Genomic DNA, 15996 nt, shown 5'->3' on the forward strand with positions numbered 1-15996 from the left:
TGGGGGGGGAGGGGGAGGGAAGCTGAATGTGGTCCAGATCCTTCAGGGATGGGGCAGTGGTCACAGCTATTAGCTCCCCATGAGAACTGATTTCTGCTGAAATCATTCCTATCTTCCTTCTTTCATTCTACAACTGTTTCTTGAGCATCTTCTCTGTGTGGAAGATGTGTTGGAGATTGGTAGCCAGCTTCCAAAATGGCCTCAGTGATGCCTGCCTCCCGGTGGCCACACCCAGGGTTAGTCTGAGTGACCTGTGGCATTGGGCAAAAACGAAGGGACATCTCTTCCAATATAGGTTATAAGAGTGTGGCTTCCCTCCTGGGGCTCTCTCACTCTCTTGCGCTTCCTCTTTTTGGATTACTTGCTCTCGTGGCAGCAAGGTACCCTGTCATGGATAGTCCTATAGGGAGGCACACAAGGCAAGGAACTGAAGCCTCTGGCCAGCAGCCAGCGCAGACCTAAGGCCTGTCAGCAACTACACAAGCCAGTGTGGACGCAGACCCTCAGCCTGGGTCAGGCCTTGAGGTGACTGCAACTTCACCTCTGGCTCTCAGAAACTGTGGGAGATAATACATGCTAGTTTTAAGTTGCTAAAAATTTAGGGTCATCTATTACACAGCCATAGAGAACTAAATGAGTGATACATCTGTACATGTATTTCTTACATTCTGTAGAAAGGAGACAGTGGAAGGAAGGAAAGGATGGAGGGAGGGAGGGAGGAAAGGAGGGAGGGAGGGAGAAAAGGAACCCTATATGTTAGATAAGCAGTAAGTGCTATGGAGAAAAATAAAGCAGGGAAATGGAGTGGGAGTGAGGGAGGTTCCATTTAAATAGGGCGACCAGGGAAGGTCTGACTGCGAAGGGGTCAGTTAAACAAAGACCCATGGGTGTGAGCCTTAGAGAAACCTGAGGGGAAGAGCATCAGGCAGAGGGAACAGCAAGTGCAAAGGCCCTGAGGTGGGAGCATGTCTGGATCATGGGACCTACCAGAGCTCGCACTTTGTAATATATTTTGCCTCTAGATTGATTGTCCTAACCAGGCCTGGCTTTGGCCACATCATCAGGCAGCCTCCAGGAGCAGGGAGGTGGTGTGTTGAGCCCCCTCTCTTCTACCCCTAAAAGGCCTGGGCCCTAGACCTTGGCTCTGTGGCTGTATTCCTGGGAGTGCGTCTCAGGCTCTTGGGAAGTAGAAGCAGCTGCAGTGCCCATATTTTCCCAGTCTCCCAGGCAGGCGGTCTGGGAGAAACTCAAGTGAAACTTCAGGATGAGAGAAACGATGGAGGAAATGCAATTTGGATGCAGAGATCAAATTTCAGAGATCCTCCCATAATTTAGGGGGATAACAGGTAGAACAATTTAACTCCAGCTTCATTTCTGTAGTTGTAGGCTCTTCTTCGCAATGTCTGTCTTTGGAGCAAGCAGAATACAAAGTGTGTGATACGGACGTATCACGGCAAAAAGTGCCGAAATAAGAACCCGCATCTGCCTCCTAGTAACAGAATTGTTGCTTGTAAGTGACCCATGGCCTGGGGACTCCCTCTTTCTGTGCCTTCCACCCTCTCAACACAGGGATGTCTACCTTGTCCTACAGTGTGTCCTCAGAGCCCCTCAGGGCTCCACAATGGCAGGCCCATGACGATAGCAACTGTATATTCCAGATCAGAAAGGACAGACAGTGCAGCAAGCCTGAAGTTATACTTAGAGGACAAAGGGACAGAACACTGAAGATGGGGCTTTCTGGGAAAATGAAGGGCCCAAAGCAGCAAATACCCCTGCCCCTAAGAGACCCACTCATCCTGGAGGGCAGAGGAGCCATCCCTTTATTCATCAATGAGTTCTTTCAACAAGCGTTTTTTTTTTTGGCCGTGCTGTGCAGCTTGTGGGATCCTAGTTCCCTGAGCAGGGATTGAACCCGGGCCCCCTGCAGTGGAAGCGCAGAGTTCTAAGCACAGGACCACCAGGAAATTGCCTTTCAACAAACTTTTCTTGAACACCTACTGTATACCAGGACTGGGCTAGGTGTTAGAAACAATCTGAGCAAGACAGAGTTCCTGCCCTGGGAGCACTTAAAGCCAGCAAGCGAGAGAGACAAGTGTATAGGCAACGGCCTGGTGCTTCAGGGGAGCCTGGGAGGGACACTCATTCCAGTCTAAGGGAGGACCTGGGAGGAGCGTGATGTGTGGTGATGTCGGGGGAAGGGTCCATGAGAAGTGACTTCTAAGCTAGGACCTGCAGTATGAGTAGGAGCTAGATGAAGAGAAGAACTCTTTGCTTGTGCAAAGGTCCTAAAGCGAGAGAGGCGGTAGAAAGGGCAGAGGGCAGAGGGTGTTATAAGCCTCATCCCTAAGGGCCATGGGGAGCCGCTGAAGGTGTGGAGCTAGGGGTTGACACAGTCACAGCTGCATTTTAGAAACATCACTTTTGCTGCTGTTACTGACTGCCACATGCCCCCCCATGCCCCCCACCCCACCCCTGTGGCTGAGCAGGCTGAGCTGAGGCAGGGGCCTCTGGGGAGACCACAGCCTAAGCTGACCCAGTCCTCAGGGTGTTGGGGGCATAATGACAGGCTCTCCTCTTTTCTGCGCCCCACCCGCCCTGGCAGACTGCAGGGTCAGGTTCTGAGGGCTGCTATATTGGGCTCTGGTGGGTGAGGGTTCCATCCTTACTTTGCCTGCCTTGGGCTGGCTTCTGCTGGGATTGAGGGGTCATTTGTATCTCCAGGTTGGCAGGGCCTCCTCCCCAGAGCCACGGGCGCCTAAGATAACAGGGCAGCCTAGGAGCTGTTTATGAAAAGGCAGCCTAGTGGGGGTGGGCAGGGCCTGAGGGAAGGGTAACTGCTACCACAGATAGCAATTGGGGCGGGGAAGGCCGTCTAAATTACAGCTCCCAGAATAGAGGGACCCGGAGGGAGCGCTGGGGCATCCTACCAAGGAAGTACTGGTAGCCTGCCAGGCCCGTCCGGGCTCCGGGCCCTGCAGCAGGCAGAGGTGGGGTGACCACACGCTGGCAGGGGCTGTGGGGATTGCCCTTCATCCTTGGCCAAGGCAGCCGTGAGGTGGGGCCGAGGCCCGGTGGCAGGGTGGCTCCTGGGGGTTGGGAGAGAATCAGCCTGGTGTGACCTTCTGGAAGGGGCGAGAGCAGGAAGGGAGTGAAAGCCTGGGATGAGGGAGGGGCTGACGTCTTGCTCACCCCGGAGGAGACTCCATAACACGTCTCTGTGGATGTTTCACATAGAAGTGTGAGAAACTGTAAAAATAACAAGAATGACAGGCATAAAAATAGCAGCTACGTGTCAGCCACTGCTCTAAGCAATAACGTACATCGTTCACCCTCACAGCTTGCCTGACATGGGTATTATTACCCCCATTTTATAGATGAGGAAACCGAGGCCCATAGAGGTCAAGTAAGTGCTAAGTAGAGCTAGTGAGCTGTAAACTTTGTCTGACTCCAAAGCCTGGGCTCAGAGTTGGGAATCTGGTTGGAGCCTTTACCCACTGGGTTTCGGTTTTCTCTTCTGTCATAGGGATCATAGTCTCCTGCTCTGTAGAGATGTTGTAGGAATCACATGGGGACAGCATGCTGGGCTGGGAAGATCTTCAAGTCCAAAAACCTGGCTGAACTGTACGACTTACCCACTCTAGGCCTCTGTTTTCTCATCTGTAAAATGGGGATCTCATAGGACCCTCTGATAATCTGATGAGAATATATATGTGGAAAAGTATTTACATCTTTGAAGGCATGTTATAAATCAGAGAGTGCCACATTTCAAATGATTATTATGTGGAAGCGGAATATTCATAAAGGCAACAATTTCCAGTTCACTAGGGGAGCTCACGCATGCCCACTATCCCCAAAGAGAGTCCTTCTTTAAAATATGGACTTGCTCCTTGGTCTATCCTCAGGAGCTATGCAGTTTTCCTATAAGTGGTGGCTTAAAGCAAGGCACACTCATATTCACTTTCTGTGAGGATTTGCTGCCTCCAAACTGTATTTCTTCTTTTTTTTTTTAACATCTTTATTGGAGTATAATTGCTTTACAATGATGTGTTAGTTTCTGCTTTATAACAAAGTGAATCAGTTATACATATACATACGTTCCCATATCTCTTGCGTCTCCCTCCCTCCCGCCCTCCCTATCCCACCCCTGTAGGTGGTCACAAAGCACCGAGCTGATCTCCCTGTGCTATGCGGCTGCTTCCCACTAGCTATCTATTTTACGTTTGGTACTGTATATATGTCCATGCCACTCTCTCACTTTGTCAAACTGTATTTCTTCAACTACTTGTACCCCAGGTGCTGATTTTCAGCTGAGGCTGGGAACCCCTCCCCACCCCCAAGTTCCCAGCATCAGCTGTTTTTTGTGCTGGGGTCTCTATACGGAGACACAGCCTTGGCCCTGGATGACCCTTGACCCCAGGCTGCTGCTGGCTTCCTGAGCCTCCTGCCCGCCCAGGTGTATTACTTAATGTCGCGCAAGATCCTCTGGCCCCGGCGGAAGTGCGGCCACAAACCCCAGAGGCTGGAACTTGCTGATTCATCCAGGGAGCCAAGGTCAGGTTAAGGGCACTGAGTCAGGGGATAGGAGGGGACACCTGGCCACAGCCTCAGCCACTCCCATCACACATGACTGGCTCCTCTCTCTCTCGGTCCCTGGCTCAGGGTCTGTGGTGACTGAGCATGTGCAGGGAACAGGGAACCGAGCCTTCTACCTGCTCCGCCCAAGCCCTGTGGTGGTCCTTCCCAAGGCCGAGTCTCCCTCCTCTCCCCGGGATCTCATCATTCACTGTGAGGAACTGCTTCAACTTGGCACCTGCACCTTCTGCTGAGATTTACCATCTGCTCTTATGACTGCTCGTGGCGAAATTGCCCCAGGACGTAGCTGGCTCCTACGCTGTCCCCAAACCAGAGCTCCTGCCACCATGAGGAGCCCTCTCCATCCTAGGGAGGATTCTACGGAGAATCCTTAAGGGGGAGTCATTCACGCACTCATCCGTTCAACGATGCTTATTACATACGTACTATGTGTCTGGGGCTATTCCAGGCACCAGGGGCACAGCCCTTTTTGCCCTCATGGAGCTCACATCTAATGGGAGAGGCAACCAATAAGAAATGTATAGAAGGCCGGACAGCTCTATGTGCTACGGAGAACATAAGGCAGGGAAGGGTATTGAGAGTGGGGAGAAGGGCGATATTTATTCAAAGACAGCTGGACGAAGCCCAGCTGATAAGGTGTGGGACGCAGTGAGGGATCCAGCTGTGCAGATGTTTGGGGAGGAGGCTTCCGGCAGACGGAACAGGCAGCAGGAGGCCAGTGCTTGTGAGAGAGTCGAGTGAGCTGGAAGGGGCCACGGGAAGGACAGAGCTGCTATTTATGGAGAAGCAGGTTTGAAGGATGGACGTTTTGGCTGTGAAGATCTAAACCCAAGTCCCTCAAGCCAGTTAGTTTAATTCAGCTGGAGTTAAGGTTTCAGGTCCCGAACTGCTGCTTCTTCGACTCTGACCGTGTCTGGAGGGACAGTGGCCCAGCTTCTGCCCCGCAGGAAGGGTGTCCTGCTGTTCCTCCTGCCTTTCCACCCAAAGCCTTCTCCAGCTCCCCCAAATCCAGAGAGAAGATGACTTACCTGCCTGCTCGCCCACCTTCACCCCTCACCCAGCACACACCTGCCTCATGTCATCACTTCTATTCATGTCTTCTCTCTCCAGGTACATTGAGGGCAATGGGAGGGCAGGGACTAATTTTAAACTGCTTGGAGTTTATTGCACTGGGCATATGGGAGGTCTCCATAAATGTACTTGAATTGATCGGGATGGAGATGCTCAAGGAGGCCACCTCTCTTCTTGGGGACGTTGGGGCTTCGAGCAGCTTTCTCTGTAAACTGCCTTCATGGGCTTGAGGGATTCGAGAAAGCCTGGTGGAGTTTACCAGGCACCGGGGGTATCTAGGATTCTCCCACCTTGGATTTGACCATCTGAATACCAAGTTCCTGTCACCTCGAGGATGTCAGCTGAGACTGTGGTCTTTCAACCCCTGGTTCCAAGCAGGTGCCACAGGGGCTGCCATAAGGCAGAGGAGGCTTGCTGAGTGCCCCCTACCCTGCCCCAACCCACTTCAACAGGAGGAGGAGCTCTACTTTTATTTTACATGTGTACAGGTACATTTTCCTTTCGAAAAAAAGATTTGCTATAAGTCACACACACACAGGGTCTGTAAAACACTGGGGTAGCTGAAAGTGTTGGAAACTCCGGTTCTAGGTCTGGCATGAAGCTCACCAGGTTTGGCCACAGTCTCCTCATCTAGAAATAGGAACATATGGAAATATCTTTCCAACCACAGGATGATAAGCTGTCAAATTCTTCAAATCAAGTGTTCTCCAACTCTAATGACTGCAACTCAGGGAGCAGACACTCTGGTGATTCTGACTCAGGTGGGCTATAGAGCATGTCCTGACAAACATGGCTTAAAAAAAATTGCTAAAAGAGAGGGGAGGGATAAATTAGGAGCTTGGGATTAACATATACACACTACTATATATAAAATTATCTAACCAACAAGGACCTACTGTACAGCACAGGGAACTATACTCAATATTTTGTAATAACCTATAAGGGAAAAGAATCTGAAAAAAATAGATACATATGCATGTATAACTGAATCACTTTGCTGTACACCTGAAACTAACACAACATTGTAAATCAACTACACTTCAATAAAAATAAAGAAGTTTAAAAAAAAGATCAAGAGGGCCTCCCTGGTGGCGCAGTGGTTGAGAGTCCTCCTGCCGATGCAGGGGACGCAGGTTCGTGCCCCGGTCCGGGAAGATCCCACATGCCGTGGAGCGGCTGGACCCATGAGCCATGGCTGCTGAGCCTGCGCGTCCGGAGTGATCCGCAACGGGAGAGGCCACAGCAGTGAGAGGCCCACGTAAAGCCAAAAAAAAAAAAAGATCAAGAAAAAGACAAAAACGATTAAATTCATTTTTCACTTTAAAGTTCCTTTAAATTTCATTTCAAAGTGAATGTTTTCACTTTAACAATTAAAATCATCTATCTAAAATGTGCCACAGGACGTCCTTGGGGTCCAGTTAAGACTCCGCACTTCCACTGCAGGGCGCATGGGTTCAATCCTTGGTTGGGGAAGATCCCACATGCTGTGAGGTGCGGCCAAAAAAAAAAAGTACCATAAAATAAAGCAAACAACAATCCTCCTCCCCCCCCAAAAAAAATTCCTAAAAGAGAATATTTGATTTCTAGAAGGACATAAAAGAAATGAATAAGAGTGGTTATCTCTGGGGAGGGGAACTCAAGGCTTGAGGGCAGGGGAGTGAGGAAGACTTACATTTTACTATATTCTCTTTTGTACCTTTTCAATTTTTTACCACATGCATGAGTATTTGAACCATATACATGTATGGGTAAATGTAAATTTATTTGAAAAATAAATGTAAAATGTTTAGAGCATTGTTCAGGTACAAGGTAACAAACCAAACATCCCAAATATGACCACCTGCTGTGTTTCCACTGCAGGTTGAAGCTGAACCACAAGGAAAGCCAGCAAACTTGTCCCTGGGGTTTTGGGGGAAAGGTTTTTGGAGACCTCAAGAAAAGATGACAGAGAGTCACCCAACTGACCTCTCCATTAGGTGTGGCACCCAAGCTGGGTGAAGGGTGGCAGGTCCTGAACTGTGCATATTTCCCTTAAGGGAGCTGCTCATGACGGCAGAGATGGCAAAACAACACAAACAAACAGAACAGAATCAACCAACCCGATACACTGGGAGGGGAGGTGCTGCTTACGTGCCCCGTGGGGCTGCGTACTTCTTGAAAACCGCCTTGAGGTTCTGTGCTCGTACTTGGCTGTCTTCTACCTCCAGCACTTGTCTTGCTCATCCTCTGAGTCCAGTGCCTATGCCCAGCCCTATTTATGGACCAGATGCAAATGTCTAAGGTAAGAAAGCTTCTCATAGCCCCACGCCAGGTCACAGTGTTACTGCTCCCACCGCAGCGTCCAACAACTAGCAGTTTAACAGCTTATAGACAGCCTTCCCTTCTAGTCCAGCTGAGCTTCCTTCAATCCTGTAACACAGGCATTATTATTGTCTTCACTGAACAAATGAGGAAATGATCTTGTATCTGCCATCTTGTATTTTGTGGTATGCTCTTGGCCAAGTCACTTCACTTCTTTGGTTTTGTCACCTGTAAAATGGGAGCCGTTGTTTCTGATAAACCCACAGGCCAGGGAACACCTAAGACTCCAAGGGTTCAAAGAGGCTATGTGCCAGGGGCAGTAAGGGAGGGGCAGAGATCAAATTCAAACCCAGATTCTGAACTGAAATATTTCTGCTGCCCCACCAGCCTCAGGAGGTGGCTGTCAGCATCCCATCATGCAAGGTGATGCAGAGATATTTGGAAAGAGTTGATAAACCCACTTATTTTTTTCTTTGGTCATCATTAGGAATTTGTTAGGAGAGAGCGGACAGGCAAAGATATACCTTTATACTTACTTAATAGCCTTTCATTGAGTGCTACTATGGGCACAGGTGCTGGGGAGGTAAGTATAATTATGATATGGAGAAAAGGAAGAAAAGTTAACTCCTTACAGCAGGCTATTGCCTGCAGAGAAAGTATCTGAATTAGAATCCTGGAATATTAGTGCTGGAAAATTTCTTAGGGGTTAATAGAGTCCTTATATAGATTGGAAAACTGAGGCCCATAATGGGGAAGGAGCTTGCTCAAGTTCCACAAGTTAGAACACTCAAGTGGTCTTTAATCAGATTTATTAATGAGAAAATAGGAGTGGTCCTCAGCCTCCCACCCTGATGGAGTGAAGCCAGGAAAGGGGGAGACGGGAGGGGGCAAGTGGAGCCATCCAGTAAAGGGAAGCCAGGGAGCCCAAAACAGGGTCCAGGACCTAGGTCCTGCCTCCCTTCTGGCTTACATCCTTGAAGCCTGCCATTCCCTCACCAGGGGATGCAGGCAGAAAAAGAGGGAGATTGGCCTGTCCAATTCTGAGCCCTGCAACGGAGGGTTTTCCAGAGCTTCACTGTGGGCGCTGACAATGGAGGGATAGGAATTCTCTCGTTTCCGTTAGTTGTATCTCGCGATGCGCTTTTGGCTAAGTGGCTTCGTTCCTCAGTTTTGCCATCTGTAAAAGGGGGTTACTGGCCCCGCCGAGTCGCAGGTCCAGATGGCATGAGGATCAAAAGAGAAGCGACCAGAGGCAAGATTATTTGTGCCCGGCTTTTCCCGAAAAAATTCCGCCCCCCCTCCTCCAGGACCTGTCCCAGAGAGGCGTCTGGAAATTCAACAGAGCCAGCCAGTCTGGGAGTTAAACAATCAGCCGACGAGGGGATCAGCGGAGACAGAACAGCTATTCAGACGGCGGGGGCGGTGAACGGAGGCCGCGCGGCGACACTTGGAGAGAGCAGCTTTGCACACACGTCCCCTCCCGGACCTCACCCGTTGCCATGGCCGCCCCCTCCGGCTCCCAGCTCCTCCCCCATCCTGCCCCGCCCCGCGCCTGCCTGGCGTCCCTTGCGCTTCCTGGCTCGCGGTCGCGGGAATGCGGAGCGTGTCACGTCCAGGAAGGACGAGTTGACCCGCGGCAGGGCCGGCGGCGGGGCAGGCGGCGGGCTCGGGCGGGCAGCGGCCCCCTGGCCCCCGCCACGCCTCCGTTGGCGCCACGTTCCGGGACGGGTGCGGCCGCCGGGAGCGTCGCTTCTCTGGCCGGGTAGCCGACGCCCTTCCCGGCCACACGTGGCGCTCCCGGGGCGCGGGGCGGCAGCTCGCGGTTGCAGGGCAACGGCAACCTCGCTGGCCCCCTTGGTCACCTCAGGACACTTGCTCAACTTGAGTTGGCAACTTGGGGGCTCAAACAACTTACGCTGGGCCCCCGCCTCCGATGCCCGGAGTCGAGTCACGAGCCAATCGTAGAACTAACTGTAGGATGGCGTCCCATGGTGGAGCGAGCCTAAGGTTTACCCTGTGCGTTTTACTGCTGGAGAAACAACGGCCCAGAGAAGGGGGTTGATTTGTTCAAGGTCCAGGTCCCAAGGTAAGTTACTGCCCGGCCGGGATTGGGGCCTACGTTTTCGTCGCCCATCCCAGGGCCCTTTCTCCAACACTCTCCTACCTACGTTCAATTAAATCAAACCCACCCTGGGGCTAAGGACAGTCAGACTTTTTGCCAGGAGTGGTTTGGCTAAATTAGTGAAATGCCAGAAAATGGAAGGTTTCTAATAAAAGCCTGCCTCCAGGGGCCCAGAGTGTTATAAGGTCTCACCCACTGGCTCCACAAATGACCTGCACAACCTTGCTGGCCGTTTGCCTCCTGGCAGCAGTGGGCCTTCCAACAGCCCCAGGCCCCCTCTTCCCCCAGGACACACGCACAATGGCATTTTCTTCTCTGGCACCTGGAAGGGGCGGAGATGCCCAGAGACCTGATTTGACCTCTGAATGCCTGTTTTTTCTCTACCTTTAAAAAATGCCCAGAACTGGGAAAGTGGGGATGGGAGGTGGATTTGATTATTCTGCTATCTTGTACCTCTTGATGGAGTTCTTCCATTCTACCCACAGGCGATTCTCAAACTGTGTCCCAGAGTAATATTTAGACATCCCTTCATTCTCAGTCTTTATGGAGGGCTAATTTAGCCATTATCCAGACATACCATGGCAGTGTTTCAAACCACATCAAGGAAGACCCTCGGCATATAAGTCCCACTTCAAAAGTAACTCTTTCTAGGGCTTCCCTGGTGGCGCAGTGGTTGAGAGTCCGCCTGCCGATGCAGGGGACACGGGTTCGTGCCCCGGTCCGGGAAGATCTCACGTGCCGCGGAGCAGCTGGGCCCGTGAGCCATGGCCGCTGAGCCTGCGCGTCCGGAGCCTGTGCTCCGCAACGGGAGAGGCCACAATAGTGAGAGGCCCTGCGTACCGCAAAAAAAAAAAAAAAAAAAAAAAGTAGCTCTTCCTGGATCCCTGCCCTGTCCCCAAACAGTTCAGCGAGGAAATGGCCGCTGCGTTGATTGCAAACCTTAGCCTGGTCAAGACTTTCTTTGGTCAGGAAAACCCAGAGGGGAAACTGAGAATGTCAGCTGAGAATCTGGATCACCCCTCAACATGTGTGTGGTTCAGCAAATCACTCAACCCCTCTAGATATTTCTCTTTCCATCCCCATTCCCTTGGGGAACCACTCCATTTTCTCACCTATTGGAGAAACACCATGTCGTCTCACACTGTGATGACAGACCTCATGCCCACAGATGACTGATCTGTGCCCACAGAAATAAGAGGGGCACGTCTAAACTCCAGATCTTCGTCATACCTGTGTACATGATGTATCCATGTAACTTCTCAGAGACTAGGTTGGAACACGTGGTCTGAGGGTTTAGGAATCCTAGGTCTTTCACCTCTCTGTGCCTCTCAGGCATTAGGTCCCGATCCTGGAAGTCAGATTGGGGTCATCACAGACTCTTTTTTTTTTTTTTTAATATATATTTTATTTACTTATTTATTTATTTTTGGCTGCGTTGGGTCTTTGTTGCTGCGGGCGGGCTTTCTCTAGTTGCGGCAAGCGGGGGCTACTCTTCGTCGTGGTGCTCGGACTTCTCATGGCGGTGGCTTCTGTGGTTGTGGATCACGGGCTCTAAGTGCATGGGCTTCAGTAGCTGTGGGTCGTGGGCTCTAGAGCGCAGGCTCAATAGTTGTGGCACACAGGCTTAGTTGCTCCAAGGCATGTGGGATCTTCCCGGACCAGGGCTCGAACCCGTGTGCCCTGCATTGGCAGGCAGATCCTTAATGACTGCACCACCAGGGAAGCCCCATCACAGACTCTTAAATAAGGAACCCATCTTCAAGACCACCATCTCATTCTGGAGAAATTCCATAATTACTTATTTGTATGTTGAGTATCTTGAAAGATGAGATGATCAAGACAGTTCTCCTCCCTCAGGAGCTCACAGTAGGACGATACACAGAGGAAGTGGTGCTTGAGCCGGGTTTTGAAGGGTGGATGGTTGGCCCGGAAAGGTGGGTTGTGATAGAGGCTGGAGTTAGAACTAGACACGTGTTTTCTAGGCTGGTGCTCTTTGCGTACATGGTCAGTGTTTCTGTCATCTTGAGATGACTTGCTGGGGAAGCTGGAGACGTGAATTCCCAGCTGCCTGAAATGGGGCACCGATGCAGCAGTCTGGAAAAGGCCATTATTATGTTCAGCCTTGACCCAGCATCCATCAGCAAGACCAGAGCTGCCTGGGCCATTGAGGGAGGAAACGAGAGACAGCCTCGAAGACACACAGACCGAGCTGGCAGCAGCAGTAGGGATCCGAACCCTTTAAAATCTTGGCATCACCTGGACGGAAACCAGGGTCTAGCGTTCCCTTTATCCTAGTCCGGGAGAGGAGAGGTAGTTTCCATTTCTCTCTCCACTCGTAGACACCACAAGGATAGCCTGGTGAATCTGAGCATTTGATTCTCGATGATCTGAGTGTGGCTTATCCACTAGTGAAGAAACTATTTCCCAGTCTCCTTGGTCCCTGCTGTCTGGCATGGGGTGCTCAGAGGATTCAAATGTCTCAGCACGAGACAAAGCCAACTCAGAATGGCAAAGTGCTGCTTTAAACATGCGACTATAAAATGAATATCCAGTAAAAATGAAGCTGGAACCTACAGGTGTTTTTTGGGTTGAATATATTGCTTCCCCTCCTTTAAAATATGAATGAATTAGAACTTTTATATTATTTTGAAAGACTGATATAAGAGAAATACCAACATGCAAGTGTAAGGATGAGAAAGGAGTGCTACACGGAGGTCCTGGGACTGACTTTCCGAAGGATGCAGCCTCAGCTCTGCCGTGAGCTTGCAGTGTGGCCTTGATTGGTCACTGCTCTCCAGGAGTCAGTTTCCTCACCTGTAAAATGAGGGCTGAGACTCCAAGCACTGTGAAACGTGGAGTTTAGACCTAGGGAACTGAGACTCTTGAAACTGAAGCCCACCAGGCTAACTTTATCCCCTGTCACGTGGATAACAGTGTCTCCTGGTGACTGTCCTGCCCGTCAGTCTCGAACACAGGAGTGAAAGTGGAGGAGGAGAGCCTGCGCCTGGGGCCCAGGCCTGCGTGAGCACGTGGAGGGTGAGATCAGGGCCAGGCGGAGGGGCCGTGTGGCGGTGAGAGGGCTGGTCTGGAGGAAGGAAGGTGGAAGAGGCAGAGGGGCTATAGACAGTGCTGCCAGTTGCTGGTCAGGTGGCCTTAATGGATCCTGCTCTCCCGTCAGGCCCACAAGCTGTGATTCAACTGATGGCGCCGCTCTCTGGATCCACTAGAATGGGTCCCCGAGTACAGTGGAGGTTTCAGATGCTCCACCTTTGGTCCCCTGAGCTGAAGTCCCCAGCTGTCTCCTTGACCCTTCCGTACGGTCTGGTAACTTGGATCACAAAGAGGTGGAAAAAACCAAATCCTCTGAAAAGGGCCCTGTTCTTTCACTCAAGACAGCGGGTGTGGGTCTTCACAGACCCAACCCAAACATGTCACATCATCCCCCAGTACATCATTCTAGTCATTCTCCTTGTGGCGCCGACCTGGGCAGAGAGATGTGGCTCGCTGAGGGTGAGGAAGGTAAATAAAAGAGTCTTAATTTGGTAACTAGCTAATGTTTGAAGTTCTAATTTTATAGCTCTCCGGGGTGAGCACTGTTTCGTGGTCTGAGATTGTCTGGGATATTATTTGCTAACCGAAGCCACCGTCATTTACCTCGGCCCGCCTGCATTCCCGTTGTTTAAAAGTTCTGTGGTTCTAGGCCCGCGTTGGGCTGGCATTTCCCCCAATGAGTTCCCTGATTTCAATCCTCCGCTGGGCCGGCCTACGGAAATGAATGTCCTCTCACCTGGGCCCAGCCTGAGACGAAGACAAAGCCAGCTGGGAAATCAATGCATCAGTCACGGCAGCTCAGCGGCTTCCTAAACGGATTTTTACAAAGTCACAACCAGAAAGCAAGAAAAGTAACTTCCAAACGCTGAATGCTGACTGTTCTCATTTTTCAGTTCAATATTCCTGACTCCAGCGGAGCACCTCTCATTCCTCTGACTGGTCAACCTCTCATTCCTCTGCTTCTGACCCCTTTCAGGGCTTGATCCGGTCACTTCACACGTGAGGGACTGCAGGGGGCCGTGCTGCATTCATCCTGCAGCAACCCCGACTTCACCCCAACATCAGCACCTGCCCATTTCTCAAGGGGGAGACTTTTCGATGAAAGTCTTCTTTGGATGAATCTGTGCCCACCCACTCAGGCTGGCCACACTCCCTGGTTACCATTCCTGTCATCCACTGACAACATTACAAAATGTGATTTGCCACCATCTATGATTATTAGCCTGGAGAGTTGTGATCCTGAATAGTTCTCTTCCTCCCTGGTCGTGTATTTAACATCAAGTCCACATTAATGGCTACCACACAACAGGTGCTTGGGACAGGTGAGCTGTGGCCTTAAGTTGGGTTCCCTTAAGTTGGGAAATTGGTGATTTGGGAGCCGGAGGCTTCCTGTCCACTGCCATGCTTCTGTTTTTCTTAAAAGTAAGCCCTCAGATAGTGATGCTGCCACAGGCCCTATATCAGCCAGGGCTCGACCAGAGAGACAGAACCAGTAGGAGATATATCTGTATCTATCTATAGCTATAGAAACTTATTGCAAGGAACTGGCTTATACAATTGTGGGGGGCTAGCTAGACATGTCCCAAATTTATTAGGCAGGCCAGCAGGCTGAAACTCTCAGGCAGGGGCTGATACTGCAGTCCATAGTGGAATTTCTTCCTCCTCAGGGAAATCTCACCGTTGAGCTTAAGGCCTTTCAACTGATTAGATGAGGCCCACCCAAATTATCGAGGATAATATCCTTTACTTAAAGTCAACAGACTGTAGATGTTAACTGCCTTCACAGCAAAACCTAGATTGAATTGGTGTTTGATTGAATAAGGGTGTTATAGCCTAGTCAAATTGGTACAGAGAACTAACCCTCACCGTCCCTGTGGCAGGAAAGGCAAACCCGTACCCAGAATATGTGTTGATTCCAGTCTTGTCTTGCTTCATCCAGAGTGGAAGGGATCCAATGTGGCCAACTTGTCACCAAGTGGCTAGGTGATTTCTTTGAGGAGTGGTGGTGCCAAATCAGGGCCGTGGCATTGGCCTCTTCGTGGCGGGTTGGTTGGCAGTAGCTAGGCGAATCTTGGTGAGTGGGAGTCCATGCTAGTTGGACCAGTTATAACTTTCATTCCCTGCTCTCTTGGATCTCCATTCATGCACCCAGTGAGTGAGCACTGGGTTGACCAATGATGGAGACTGGCTAATGTCAACTGGCCCAGTTATTTGGTCCACTTGGCATGTGTAGTGTAGACATGGTAGATGTTTCAGATGGCCTTCAACGTGTATTGCGAAAATCTTCACACTTCATGCCCATTCCCATAGGTCATTCTGCATATCTCTTTACCATGCTTCCTTGTCGTGATCTTCCAAACTTTATTTCTCAAGTCCCTGGACAGCTAGTCAGACCATTTGCCCCTGTGCGTGTTTCTGGTATGTTCTTACCTCAGGCTGCTTCTCTATCCACATGCAGTGGATGTCTGGGTGTGCCGCTGAGGCTCTGCCCACGGGAGGATCCTCCCTCACTGCTGTTCCTCGGGAAGACCCAGAGAGGGTTGCAGTGCAGCACGAGTCTGTTCCCAGCGTGCGTCCAGCAAGCCAACCCGTCTGTGAACCAAGCTCTCCTTTTTCCCCCCTCTTCCTTCAGATGATCATAAAGTGCCCCCCCACTCCCACGTATCCACCAAACATGGATAACTAGTGGAGAGGTACCTGTGTGGCGGGAGACATGGGGGTCTGGGCCACGTGCTTGCGTAGCTTACTTGTACGTCTTACTTGTGCCCTCTGTCTTTGCTCAAGTTCAACTGATCGACAGAATCGACCTCATGATAGGAAGTTCTGGCTGCATGAACACTGATGGCTGTGGTCAGGTG

The sequence above is a fragment of the Delphinus delphis genome, chromosome 19 (genome assembly GCF_949987515.2).
Source record: "Delphinus delphis chromosome 19, mDelDel1.2, whole genome shotgun sequence".
Taxonomy (NCBI): Eukaryota; Metazoa; Chordata; class Mammalia; order Artiodactyla; family Delphinidae; genus Delphinus; species Delphinus delphis.